General features: G+C 43.7%; 1 protein-coding gene across 1 annotated transcript in view; it reads left to right on the top strand.

Moving 5' to 3' along the window:
* The window catches only part of LOC147711652 (polyunsaturated fatty acid 5-lipoxygenase-like), a 977,760-nt gene that overhangs the window by 173,204 nt on the left and 789,499 nt on the right, over positions 1-15,057 (top strand). The gene's annotated exons all lie outside the window — the stretch shown is intronic.

The raw sequence follows: 15,057 nt of genomic DNA, 5'->3' as shown, positions 1-15,057 counted from the left end.
ATGCCCTTATTACTTGTTAGATCCTTCGTTGCCTGCAATTAGTATAGGGGGACTAAACACGCTATTCCTGGACTCGATAAGCTATTGTCCATTAAGTGCCCATTTGTCTTGAGGCAGATAGCGCGTTTTGACATTACCAGCGCATTGCATTAAGTGCCCATTTGTTTTGAGGCAGATAGCGCGTTTATATTGACATTTCCAGCGCATTGCTTTTTCATTTAATATAGCCAACATCTCCGTGCATTTTCAGCACGTTTTCACTGCCTTGTTTGTGTATTTCTGTTTGCCCTGGTCGCTGCGGTGACGGAGGCGGTCCCATTCTCGAACAACCGGTATGACATCCAATAGGCGTTAAGCCCATTGGTCATCCAATAGGAGCACGTCTCACACGGGGCTTTGCCCAATGGAAATACGCGATTCAGACGCGTCACACCGCCGCGCGCCCAATAGCGACGTGGGTGTGTTTCCACCTTCGCCTTGTCTGCATCTGATTGGACTAACTCAGCAGCACACAGTTGCATCCTTTCTCCGGGAACAAATGCCGATCAGCAGACACGAGTGAGTACCCCACGTGACATTTTCTCCAATTACGGCAAGGTTTATTAACACTTCCCCACCACTCGTCGGTACCTCCCCAGATGGCCAGGACGCCGGCCAGGAGTACCGACGGTTAGGTGAGTTGAATCCACACGCCATTGCTGTTATATTTACAACAGGGCTGTCCACCCACGCTGGGCTAACCTGTTTTTACATCCAGTCATTCGAATTGGTCTAGATGACCATTTACCCTCTGCTATTGTTAGCCTTGGGAGTCTTGTTTATATTGCGTGCATTTTATGTTTTAATGTGTGTCCTACATGTTTTTCTAGAGCGGTGCTTCATTTTCCCCTGAGCCACTGCCAGGTGGGGTGAGGCCATCTGACTTACATGTTAAGGTAAGATTTCACAAACATTTGGTATAATAAACTTTTGATCCAAATGTACCTAACTTTTGTTTGCATCCACATGGTGCATTTTCTAATAATTAGTTTAATCCAAATCATACTTGATGGTTGGACCGCTCAGCCCATTTATCATTTTAAAACCTTCTCCTCACCTTCTTCCCACAGTGCCTTGCACAGACAGTAAGGATACCCAGAACATACAGGTGACTGTTTGCACTTGTTTTGTGTTTCTAGGGCGAGACTTTGTTCACGTGGTGTAGTAGCTTTTATATTTTAGATTTTTTGGTCCTGAAGAAAGCATTGACAAAACCAGTCTCCTAAATGCTGAAACTAGTCGACCATCTTTTGTCCCGAGACTGTCCACATAATTAGACAGTCAGCGGGCGCACTGTTTTTAACATTGGTATGGTAAGCACAATTGAAATAAATCCTTGTTTGGTGCTTATTCTTAACCAATCTTAAACCCACTCATTTTGGTTTCTTTTCTTTACACCTTCTATAGCACTGCACACCCTAGTCCCATCTTTTTCTACCACTCACCTACATCAAGTGGTATATCACACTGTCATCTCTCAACTCTAGTGAGGATACCCCCTACCACCGGGTTGACCTCCTAGGAGAGTATCAATATTCTCTGACGGGTGGTACGGATAAAATCTCAAATGATGAAGGGCGGATCCGAATGGTGACTGATGGGTATTTTTCCTCATCCACGGAGAGCTCTCTGTGACATAACCTGGTTGTAAGGGTGAGTTCTTGCCTGGTTTTCTTGTGTTTATGGGCACGTTTACCTGAGACCCTCTGGTACCGTTGTTGTTTATTGGGATAGAGAAACCACCAACTGCGTGTCATCCGCATAACTGACGATCTTGATGTCATACGGAGCGACTATATCCTCCAGGGGGGTCATATATACATTAAATAATGTAGGGCTAAGGGAGGAGCCCTGTGGCACTCCACACTGGAGGGGGATCGGCTTAGATCGCTCGCCGCCTTCCCAGACCTGGTATGTTCGTCCGGTAAGAAATGATCTCAGCCACTGCATGGCAACCCCAGACGCGCCTACCTCAGCCAGCCGCCGGATCAACACCTGATGACTGGGCCAGGGACATACTGATTTGCATATTGCCAGGTTCTGAGCTGGGATGGTGCAGTGAGATAAATAACGGTGATGGATCAAGCCCTGATCTTTGGACTGGGTAAGAGTGGTCTGCTTAATTCAGACACTCTGTTCATCACCACCCCCTTTTCTGAATCGTTTTTGGCCACTATAGGTGTGGCAGGGTATACTCAGACATGAGTCCCTTTCTCACTGCACCATCAGGATTCAAGCAAGACGGGCCGAAGACGGCTGAAATGCCAGAAACCGGTCCCCGGTAGCTTGTCTCCTTTCTGGTGAAGAATTGGCTTGGCAGTTTAGTCTGCCCTGTTCCCATGATGCACTGGGCCAGGGACAGACTGATTTGCATATAGCCAGGTTCTGAGCTGGGATGGTGCAGTGAGATAAATAACGGTGATGGATCAAGCCCTGATCTTTGGACTGGGTAAGAGTGGTCTGCTTAATTCAGACACTCTGTTCATCACCACCCCCTTTTGTGATTCGGATCAACACCTGATGGTTCACGGTGTCGAACGCCGCACTGAGGTCCAGGAGGATCACTGCCACTGACCCTCCTGAATCCAGAATGCGTCTGGCATCATCGACCACCGCCAAGAGGGCAGTGTCGGTACCCTGACCTGGGCGGAAACCGGTTTGCGAAACTCGGAGCAGTTCGTTAGACTCCAAGAAGGCTGACAGTTGTTGGTTGACCAGCCTTTCAGCGATTTTGCCGAAACCCGGCAACAGAGAAATGGGCCTAAAGTTAGACAGGTCCGAGGGATCCAAGATGGGCTTCTTTAAAAGCGCCTTAACAACCGCTGTTTTCCAAGTAGGTGGCACCAGGCCCTGGGCAAAGGAAGCGTTCATTAAGTCTGTCACAGGAGCCACAATGGAAGCTGCTGCTTGTTTAAGGAACTTCATAGGGACCGGATCCATAGGGGAGCCACTTTTCAGGGATGCTAAGGCTTTGGCAACTTCGGTCTCTGACACTGGGCCATAGGAGTCAAGCTGAATTCCTGTGTCTCTGGCCTGTGTTCCTAAATTCAGCTTACCGTTATCCTGAGGCAGCGTGAGCTGGGGCAGGGTGTTTAAAATCTTCACAATTTTTTGTGTGGAAGAACTCTGCTAGCTCCGTACATTTCTTTTTGTCATAAGTGACAGCAGGCTCGGGAACTTTGAGAAGTTCTTTAACCACTTTAAAACTCTCTCTAGAGGAGCTAGAGGCAGATTTTATGCGCTCTTCGAAAAATTGGGCTTTTGCCTGTTGAAGAGCGGACTTATAGCCCCTCATCGCGACACGATATTCGTCTCTCCTGGATATTTCCCAATTCTTCCTCCATAACCTCTCCAGCTTTTTACATCCCTTCCTAAGGGCACGAAGCTCGACAGAATACCACGGAGCAGATCCCACTCTTTTCTCCCTCTTTTGGACTCTTTTTTTTAGAATGAGGGCGTCCAAAGAAGCAGACAGCCAATAGTTAATATTGGCATCTACCTTAATTGGGACAGACTCACAAGGAAGGGGCATGTCCTCCAGCTTGGAGGTCCAGTCATTGATCGATAATCTGGACCAGGCTCTGTCGACCAAGAAAGCCTGCTTGGCGCTTGTGGGCCAGGACTCGACTTGCCAGAGTGCCAATACCAAGAAATGGTCAGACCACGGGAGGGGATAGGCAGGCCTAGCCATAAAACGGGGAATGTTGGAGAATATTGGGTCAAGTAAGTGTCCCTTTTCGTGCGTAGCCCCGGAATTAATTAAGACCAACTCGCAAGCATTCAAATCGCCCTGAAGATCTTGGCTACTGGATCAGCGGGGTCATTGAAGTGGAGATTGAGATCTCCCAGCACCATGAAATTAGCCGTAGGTGAGGCCAGGATCGTCACTGATTCCACAAGGGAGCTCGCAAAGTGACCCAAACTGCCCGGAGGCCGGTAAATCAATAGACCTGATATCGAGACTGTGGGGGATATCCGCAGAGCAAAGTGGCAGCTCTCACAGTCCAAAATTGAACCATTCTGAGCCCTACATACAAACCAGTCCCTGTATAAAATAGCGAGGCCACCCCCTCGCCCCTCAGGTCTATCCAAATGATAAACAAGATAGCCCGGCGGAAGGGAAGGGCTTGCATGATGTCAGCATCGGAACTGGGAGTTATCCAAGTTTCCGTCAGAAACAAGATATCTAGATCTGAATCTTGTAAAAGTAGGTTGACTTCTGCTGAGTGCCGTTGAAGAGATCGACAATTCAATAAGCCTACCGCCAAGGTGTTCTTACCTTTGTCAGAGAGAGTGGTCTTACTTAGCCTAGCGACTGTGGGGGGAGTAGGGCCTTGAATGGCTGAATCACAACAGACGGTGTTCATATGGCGTAGAGCAATAAGTTCATCACGGTCATATGTCCGCTTCATAGCAGAGTGTTTTAGCAGAGTGTCAGGCCCTAAGCCCGTCTGGGCCCAGACGGGCACAGACGGGCTGGACTCTGGCGTGACTCCGGCGCTGAGACGGCGCCTCCGCTGCGCATCTCCATCGTAGCTTTAAGTAGGGACCGCGCCTCGTGTGGATAAACACTAGAGCGCTCCCGAGAATGGCGCCTGCAGAGCGTCCCGAAGCTACCCCCAAGATGGCGGTGGTGGTGTCAAACTGCCTAAAGACCCGCGAAAAGCGTGGTGAGGGTCACAGTTTAGGGTATAAGAACAGAAAAATAAACTTAAAAGCTCATGACAAAAACGGGATATAAATTTTAAAAACGTGCGACCAGACTGCACGAGATGCCAGCTACAGTAAACTATCAGATCAGAAAGATCTTAAAAATCAAACCACGAGACAGGCCTGCACGGATTATAAGTGCACACTGGAGTTATCTGTGGCATCCCAGAGCAAAGAATCCAAACTTTTTTGTAAAACTGTTAACGATTATTACTTTGGTGAAACAAAAATGGCCATATTGATGCAACAATCATGCCAGAATTGTGGGTAAAACATTTTTCAGGCATCTATAGTAACAGCATTGAGAAATATTGTGCCACCCACTTCCAACATGTGGCATGCCCCTTGGACCCCCAAATCTAGATGAGGTAAATAGGGAGCTTTTCCAGACTGTAAAGAATAAGGTTCCTGGGCTGGACTGCGTACCTGCCGACCTATTTTTAGCAAATACCCCCCTGTGGCTCCCGTTACTAACAAATATATTATGATACTATGCAGCTCGGGCCCACCAGAGTCTATGGGACGAGTAATACTGGAGAGATTGGAGACTTGGGTTACAGAAAATAGGAAGTTCTCCTCTGTTCAGTATGGCTTCAGAAAAGGCCTGGGCACTCTAGAACAGTGCCTTAACCTGCACCTGGTCATCGGTAAATAAACCATGGATAAGTCAGGGTCCCTATACTTGGGATTTATGGACCTGACATCTGCCTTTGACTGGGTGTAGAGGGGTAAACTGTGGGAAAAAATGCTCCTCATGGGCATTAACCCTTCAATCGTCCATATTGTAGCTGCAATGCATCAGGGTGTCACAGGGAGAGTACCCTTGGGAGCAACTGGCGAGCTTACTGGACCCATAAAGATGGATTGTGGGGTCCGACAGGGATGCTTACTCGCCCCCTTCCTATTCTGCTTATATATAAATGACCTAGAAATCCATATCAGAATTGGAAATGTCGATGCCCCCACAATAGGCCACCGGACTTTACGAGCCTTGTCATATGCAGATGATTGTGTCCTAATGTCGAGAACTGGGGTGGGTTTACAAAGTCTTTTAACCAGTTTTAATGAATTTATGAGCGATCTTGGGCTAAAAACAAATGTTGTCAAGTCACATGTTTTGGTGGCAGGAAAGGTTCCCTCTAGGATGAAAACCTTTTACACAAAGAATAAAATATTATGTCAGGTGCCAACCTTTTCTTATCTGGGTATTCTTTTTAATGAAAAAAATCATGGTCTCACCTAGTCAATGCCAGGATTGGGGGCTTTAATAAAAATATGGAGGCCATTTTTAAATTTACAAAAAAATGAGGCTCTGGCCCCATAAAAGTAATTGTTGAGATTTATAAGGCACAAACATACGGCGTTGCATTATATGGCGCTGGAGCATGGGGTTGCTCAAACACATCGGGGCTCCAAAGAGCAGGGAACTTAACACTAAAACGTGTCTTGGCATTACCCAAAAGCACCCCTGCTACTATGTGTCATAATGAACTAGGTATCACTCCACTATTCTTTTGTATACAATTAGCCCCTTTGATGCTTTGGCGCAGCATTTGGGTAAAAGAAAAACTAGCCCTGAATCGCAACATAATTTTAGATTGCTTGGAATTGGACCATGCTAAAAAAAATCCCATTACTCTCTAACCTGCAAGATCAATTGAAGCAGCTGGGATTGCATGATTGTTTTAAACGTCCCAGAAATATATCGCCAAATCTTAAGGCTAAGCTCAAAAGTGGTTTTCTTTTACTTTTGAAGCACGAAAGAGATAGCCTAGAGTTGGTAAAAAAAGGGTTGTGGAGCATTCATTGTTAATTAGCTCCCCACAAATTGAATCCTATCTTTCTTTCCATTTTAACCAACCACAGATGTTTTATCTGATCAGGTTCAGGATAGATATCGTTCACTTATTGGTCTCATACCCACGTTATGTATATTGTGACGCCAAATTAGACCCGTGCCCATGTAACTCAACTTCTGCACAAAGCACTTATGCCCACATGCATCAAAATCTATTGCATTCGCAAATGGTGCGAATCGCAATTTTCGGCCGTTTGCGAATGCAATTGACTAATTTGGAATGCATCATGCATTTCGCAATTTTAGGAATCGCAACCGTGTTGCGATTTCTAAAATTGCGATTACATTTAAGAAATCGCAATTTCAGATTTCCTAAATGCAATGCATGATTATTTTTAAATTGCGAATTCGTACTTTGGAAAGGGTAAAATAGCATGAAGTTGAACTTCATGCTAATTTACCGAAAACTTTCAAACATGCACTAGTTGCATATTTGAAAGTTTTAATTTACACACACACATGTGCTTTGTTCATGTGTGTGTGTAAATTGCACTTAAAGTTAAATTTCAGGGGTGCAGGGAGGGGTTCTTTGGACCCCCCTGCACCCTTGAAATTGCATTCACATTTTGCGAATCGCAATTTGAAATTCGCAAAATGTGAATGCCTTCCCATTCATTTCTATGGGCCTTTTGGCCAATAGGAATCAATGGGAAGGGTTTTCCTTAATTGCGATTCGCTAATTGTGAATCGCAATTAAGGAAAAATACCGAATCTCAAAAAATATTGCGATTTTTTATTGCATAGCATTTAGCGATTTCTTAATTGCGATTCCTTAATTTTCGCAATTAAGAAATCGCAAAATGTTACAATGATGCATGTGGGCCTTTGCACTTTATGTTTTTTTGTAAATCGTATCCTAATTCTTGACGTATCTTTTTAAAACCATTATTAAGATTTTTAAATATTAGAAAGTGTCAACCTGCATTATGTAATTTACTTCTTTGAAACAATTAATTCACTTGTCTCGTGGTTTATAACTATACCTCTGCTGCAGTTCGACTTCGTCATATTGTTGGAAATGAATTCCTGGGTACCATTTGAGTCCGTTAAAATGTTATTATCTGTTCTTTTATGGCTGTCATTTAGCTGAATAAAGATTTTTGACTGACTGACTGACATAAAGTGCCCCGGGGGCGCAATGGGCGGGTGCAACTGCTTTGCGTGCCCCCAGGGCACTTTGGCATTACAGAACGGGCAGCGGATGCTTGTGCCGCCCCTTCTGTAATACCAATAGCACTTGCGCAGATAAAGCACCAGCGTTATCTTCAAGGGGGCGTTCCCTCATTTGCATGGGGGCATGCCCCATGCAAATGAGGGAATACCTTTGCCTCTGTGCCTGCGTTATATCACAGATGCAGGCGCAGAGGCACACTGTCAGTGCTCCACCTGAGAACAGTGCTATGAAGGGATTAATGGGGTTCCATGGACCCCCAGATATTCCCTTACAGGCGGGTTTAGTCTCTGACTGCACCCGCCTGGCTAGAGGATCTCTATTCACGTTTAAAAGTACAGGCGAGTTGCTGCTTGCTGCTTGCACAGTGAAACACGGAGCGACTTCAAAGCAGCTGCTCCGTATTTCACGTAAATGCACTCACCATAATGCAGCACGCTTTCCTTCATTGCGCTGCGTGCACCTTTTTAAAGGTGTGTCTGGCGCAATGAAGGAAAGTGGGCCGCATGTGTAATGCAACCCCTGGTTTCCATCTGCTGCTGAAACTGCCAAATTTCCAGAGTTAGCATTAAAAATATCCTTTACCACTTTCATAAATCTACGACCACATTTGTTTTAAAATATTTTAATAGCCCCTTTCACCTGGTTCAGTATCGTGGCAGATTTCTAAATTTGGGAAAAGAATTTCAGGGCAAGGAATTTAAAGTCAGGTTTGTGTTCTAATAGTAGCCATTTAATTCTATATTGGCAGTTTATAAACGCTCATCCTCCATTAGTCATAACATTAATGGTTGTGTTGTTCTGCGTTATGTTGAGTTATAGTGGTTAATGCTGTAACATGTTGTGATGCATTTTCTTGTTGTTTCAATCTGTGTTCTGCCAAGTTACGATATGATGTGTTATGTAGTGGAATTCTGTGATGTGATATTTTATTGTATAGGGTGCCATTTTGTGCTTTGGTGTATGATGTTATGGTGTGGTGTTAAGTTGGATCATGCAGAGCTATGCTGTGTCAATATAGGATGTGTCATATTGTGCCACGTTGTGATATTCTGCAATATTTTAAGGTATATTTTATTATGCTGTGTCAATTATGCTATGGTATGAGGAGTTACGTTTGCCATGTTATGCTGCGATATGATGTGTTATGCTATGGTATGTTATGTTGTTTAATGCTGTGCCATAGGTATAGTATTTGTGTTATCATGCTTGATGCTGTACTATACTGTGTCATTTTAGAGTGCGTTATATTGTATCATGCTGTGCTAATCTGTTTTATATAATGTAATGGCGGTGTGTATCACGTTATGCCATTCAGTTATATGCTGTGTTATGTTTTTTCGGTATGTTGTGCAATACTATACTGTGTTAATCCCTTAAATACTGAGAGTGTTCCTCCCTATGATGAGCTCTTGTTTTGATATTTAGACTGTGATAACTTTTTACCATGAAAAGTATCCTGACCACATTTGGCTCCTCTCACATGTTGGTTCTTCTAAAGGTACACAGCGTTTCGGCATCATCAGGGTCTGAAGGATACCGTGAAAATAGCTAAAATGTAGCAAAATACTAGATTGTTTTGGAAAAATGTAAAACATGTTGTGCAAGAAAGTGCTTTTTGTTTTTGAAAATTGCTTCAAAAAAGAATTTGCTGTGCAAAGATCACCCTCTTCCCAACTTTCAGGATTAGGCAGACTTGTAAAAAAAATTTTTTTTTTTACCACAGTTGTTGCATTTTTCTAAGAGATAGTCGATATTTCCTATTTTTGCGGTTTTCACCCGCTTGCATTTTGTGGGGGTAAAGAGGTATGAACCCTTGGGTGAATCCAGAAAGTTCTGGATGTTGGAGTGCAGAGATACCCTTTTGTAACATAACCTAACATTTCTGAAATGTAGATAGACTCTTGAATTCAGCAAGGGGTCATTGTGTGTATCCTTCATGGTTTTCCAAAAGAAACAAATAGTTGAAATAAAAATCGAATGAAAGTATTTAGTGAAAAAATAAAAATAGGCAACAGAGTTTTCATTTGTATTTTTTTTTTGTCCAGATGACTGATCCACAAAATAATATGCAGTTATAACTGTCACATCCTTTTGGTCATGGGGGATGTATAATGTCTGCTAGTGGTCTAAACACACATGATACCCTGAGCCATCAACTGCGGTACAGCTTTTAATCCTTTTTCATTGTGTACAAACAATGCATACATTCATGAGATAAAATCTAATGTATTAAAAATGGGCATGAAGTAAAGTTATGCATTTTTGAAATGTGCAGAAGAATCTGAGTTACGAATGGTGGTTATTCGTACAGCTTTAAGTCTGGGGTTACCCCAAATCTTGTCTACTGACTTAGATTGGAAGCCTAAAATTGAGAGAAATTCAATAGATAATAACAAATGATCTGCTATTCTGTAATGCCACCTGTTTCCATGGAAAAATGGAACCCCACAAGTGTGGATGGACCTTTCACCGTGACCGGAAAGGCCCAATATGTAACCAGCATATTTTCTTTGGAATTTCAATATTTCTGGAGAGGTAGTGCAGAGGATATGAAAATCTTGCCCCTGCAACTAGGAAGTCATGGGCCAGATTTCGACTTTAGCAAATAGACCACTGTCCTTCAGGATGGCGGAGGACTTAACGTCTGCCACTCTGATGGACAGTAGTCCCTCCTATTTAAAGATCACTTTGGTCCAGAGGTCATCTTTGTACATTGAAAGGAACCACCATCACTGCTGTTCACTTTAAGGTACAAAACGTTGAGTTGACGGCCGCCATTGGTATTGATATCCATCCACCAAATGTTTAACAAGTATCTGTATTTTAAAAACAAACTCCCAAACTTGGAGCTTATTATTGAAAAACAAAAAAGTAATCACCTCTACACACCTTTAGAGTGTTCTCCCAAGATAAGGGGGGGGTAAAATAAAATCTCTGTCCCTTTTTGCAAGGTTTTCCGTGGAATTTATGGACAGAAAACAAAACATCAGATAGTGCACTGTAAATAGAGTGGACCGTGTGATGGATTTACTCCTAAGGCCCTTTACCTTGATAGAGCCAATGGAGGATCAGTCGAAGGAAAGCTGGTGGTCCCTCTGAGAAGATCTAGGGTGGATGAACAGTCAGTTTGGTAGTCCGTCACATTTGCGATGGAATACTCTATACGTTTTGATGTGTTAGATCATGTAGTACTTTGCTATGTTGTGTTTTGTTACGATGTGTTAGGCTATGTTTTGCCATTAGGTGTTATTCTGTGTTATATTCTGGTGTTATATTGTTCCAGGCTGTGTATGATTTGATGTAATGTATTGTGTTGTTTACTGCCGTGCTACTCTGTACCATGGTATGTTGTGGCATGGTGTGCTATTCTGTGTTCATTTATGGTGTGTTGCCTTATGTTGAGTCATGTTGTTGCATGCTAGTATGTTATAGTATGGTGTGATTGGTTGTGTCATGCTGTGCTCTAGCATGCTTTGTTAGGCTAGGGTATGTTTTGTCATGTCATGCTTTTTAGGGCATGCTAGGATGACTCTAGAGAAAGAAAGTGGTGATGGTTCAAGGATGTTACATTTTACGCCAAATCGTCAGTACAGGAAATTTATTGAACTGCTTCTATAGAGTTCAAGTATGTCATGGAAACGATACACAAACCAATGGCAGTTGTAATTTTCAAAGACTGCACAAGTCAGTCTTCCAGTTTTTTTACACCTTTGCGAACACTCCCACAGTTTTGATTGCCAGAAAAACCCCATCAACTTATAGAGCACTAACTGTACAGGAGGGCAACAGTTGCACTTGCCGTAAACATGCATGGAGTAAGAGCTGTAATCACTTGTAATCAGATGGTCATAAACCAAAGTCTATTTCTGCAGAAATAAATGTTCTCCAAATCTGTGTGTTGGGAAAATTTGGATTAAGAATATGTATATACAGAAGGTATACACTTAATTTTATAGAAAACATTGTAAAATTTCATATAAGAAAATTTGGAACAACAATATTTTTTTTAATGTTTCTTATAAATGCTTATTATTGTGTGTGTGTGTATATATATATATATATATATATATATATATATATATATATATATATATTACCTACTGGCGGTCGCCAGTAGGTATATATAGTTAGAATTTTTTCTCTATGGAACTTTTGAAAATTCTATGTCTAATAACTTTGGCGTTTGTGGACGGAATCGGCTGAAATTTTCAGGAAAATGGCACATTTTGTTTCTGAGCAGCCCCTGAAAATTTGGGGGGGTGTCGTCAAGGGGGGGCCGAGAAAAAAGGGGGGTCCCAAAACGCGTTTTTCCCATTCATTTTTCCATAGGGCGTTTGGCGTCACTTTTAGCTCGAACAGCTTAATGGATTTGCACGAAACATGGCAAAATTGTAGGGACTGTTAGCCCGATGTGCCTTTGCTGGGTCTCAATATATGTGCTCCAGTCAATTTTGAGAAATTAACGTTTTAAAAAACAGATATATCTGTGACAGCGTCCCGGGTAGCGCTCCGGTTTGCGAACTTTTCGCGTAACGGAGCTTTGCGAAGCGAAGCTGATTGGCTCTCCGGCGTCTGTCAACATTCTAAACAGTCCGGTGCGGCCGCCATCTTGTCTCTCGGTAGGATCGAGAGACAAGAAGAGGAGAAAAACGAAGGGCGAATTTAATGAAAGGGGGCAAGGTAGACCCTTCTTGACCCCCTAGGAATGATGTTGGGGTTATTAAAGGGTCCCGTGGGGCAAATAAAAAAAATTGATTTTTTTGCGGAAGAAGCGCTTTCCGGTTTGCGGACCGGGTAGCGAATCGGGACGCGAAACGGGAATTCGCCATTTTGTGTTTCGTTTTAATTAAATTACAAGATGGAGGAAAAACAATGTGAGAAATGGGTATAAGGGGGTACGGGAGACGTATCCTGACCCCCTATGTTTTCTGAGGGTGGCTGAGGATGCTCATACATGTTGATACTTGTCTTCCAGCGGCTGCGCGTGAGCGTTTTTTTTTTTTTTTTGCTGCGTGACGTCTGTTAACGTTCGATTCGAAGGAAATCAGGAAGTGTTGACAGCCATTTTAACACTGCGAGTAAATATATTGTTAAAAATAATTGTTATAAATTAATCCGTATTGATAAACATTGTCTGCGCCATCTTGCTTTTTTTCCAATGCCACACTTTTGTTGTGCACGGCAGCCATTTTAGATGCCTTGACCAGACCCACTCTCTGCACGACCCCGATCGTGACGTCTGTTAACGTTCGATTCTTAGGAAATCAGGAAGTGTTGACCACCATTTTTACACTGCGAGTAAATATATTGTTAAAAATAATTGTTATAAATTAATCCGTATTGATAAACATTGTCTGCGCCATCTTGCTTTTTTTCTAATGCCACACTTTTGTCGTGCACGGCAGCCATTTTAGATGCCTTGACTAGACCCGATCCTCAGCATGGCTCCCCACCCTCGCAAGCATCTCCCCCACGCACTGGTCACCCCCGCTCTCTCTCTTATGCATGGGCCATAAACCTCCCCCCATCTGCGCTGCTCTTCCCTGAGAATCACACCCTGTGCCCGCCCGACACCGCCCTTCCACCCTATTCACTACCGCACCCTCTGACACTCCTCTTCCTCTGTGTCCGATTGTCCAGGCCGGTCCCAGGCTATCACCTAGCCCTGCGGATGTAGTTTATGGCCTCAACTGTAAATAATCACCCCTCTTCACAGGAGTTACAGTAGATCAAGGCCCCCCATCCCATGAGATCCGTCACACCACACGCGTTCCTACTATCTGATAACGATCCTGTATTGTGATTGGGGAGGGGATTCCCACTGTGAGGGTGTGTGGGACCGAGCCTGAAAAGGAAGATTCCAGGGATGCCTTTATGTACATCAAAGTCTTCACAATTATGTGTCACATTAAAAATATATAGCACTCCAACAAAGTAGTAGGATTATAACACTTTAATAACTTATAAATATATACAAAGCACAAAAAACAGTAAACACGTAAAAAAAAACAATTAACACAGCAACAATGGTCAGTAGCGGTCTGTTGTGCGAATAGTCCGAAGGCAGCACAATGCGCCGAGATCTGGACGGCACCCCCTTGCCATTCAGCGGTTTTCCGCCCGCTTTTCCTGCACTGTTTTTTGTCAGTAGCTGTCAGGGTTCTGTCGCGCCTCGCTGTGGACAAAGGGTATGGACGGGGAATAAACTACAATTCCCAGAATGCTCAGCGGTATAGGAGGCGGGGTATAAATTGGACGCCACTTCCTGAATCCGGTGTCGGATATTCTGGTTTATGACCGCCAGCGTTCGTGTCGACTCTTTGTTTTGGGGCAAGTTTATTGAGTGTTTTCCGGCTTTGTAATTCTTCTTAGTCCTCCATTGGCGAGCCTTGTCACCGGCTATTGCGGAGGACAGACGTTCTCGTGCTTTGATTACCTATCGCGTGTCTCCGTTGGCGAGCCTTCTTGCATCGGCTCTTGCGGAGGACACGATTGCAAAACACCAGTTTGGGGTTCATTTCGATTCCGTTTCCTCCGTTGGCGAGCCTTCTTGCAACGGCTATTGCGGAGGAAACATCTTTTGTTTGAGTCCGTGACCTTCCCCCCCCCCCTTGGGATCCTCCGTTGGCGAGCCTTCTTGCACCGGCTATTGCGGAGGATTCCAGTCATAGGTCCCAGGCTGGGACGAATTGTTTTGTTTCCTTTACCTTACCGAACAACTTTCCAGGTAACCCTTGTTTTCTTTACCTTTGGGTGACGTAACCCTTGTATAGTTTCAGGGAGAAACTGTGTACTTTCTTTATCGGCTTACACTACTGTCTGCGCCTCTTCATTACCCTTTGAGAAAGAGATTAGGGTATGTAGTATCCTTTCGTTACCAGTATAGTTCTGTTATTACCCGGGTCTTATGGGTTGTTACAATAGTGAGGTTTGTGTTTACAGGGGAAGACAGACACAGGCTGAACTTATATGTTCTCAGTAGAAGAGAAGTATCTCCTGAGTTATCTCAGTCTGCTTTCAAGTTACAGGTATAAAAACTGTGATGTCCTGTCGATCTTTATAACTATAGTGTTAGGAGAGCATTCATTAGAATTGATACCAATCGTTGTGTTTTCTGTCTCCACAGCTCTCCCTCCCCGCAGTCCCCTTCCTTTCCTTCCTGTTTTGCCCTCACCTGATCCTTCTCTAGCCCACGGCTATAATAGCATTCGGGGCTTGGATAGATCTGGAGGTGGCCTATTTATACCACAAGCTGATTCTGAGGATGGAGAGGATA

Source organism: Lissotriton vulgaris, chromosome 5, assembly GCF_964263255.1.
Source record: "Lissotriton vulgaris chromosome 5, aLisVul1.2, whole genome shotgun sequence".
NCBI classification, from domain to species: Eukaryota; Metazoa; Chordata; class Amphibia; order Caudata; family Salamandridae; genus Lissotriton; species Lissotriton vulgaris.
The sequence above is the reverse complement of the archived record's forward strand: the minus strand, read 5'-3'. Positions and strand labels throughout refer to the sequence as shown.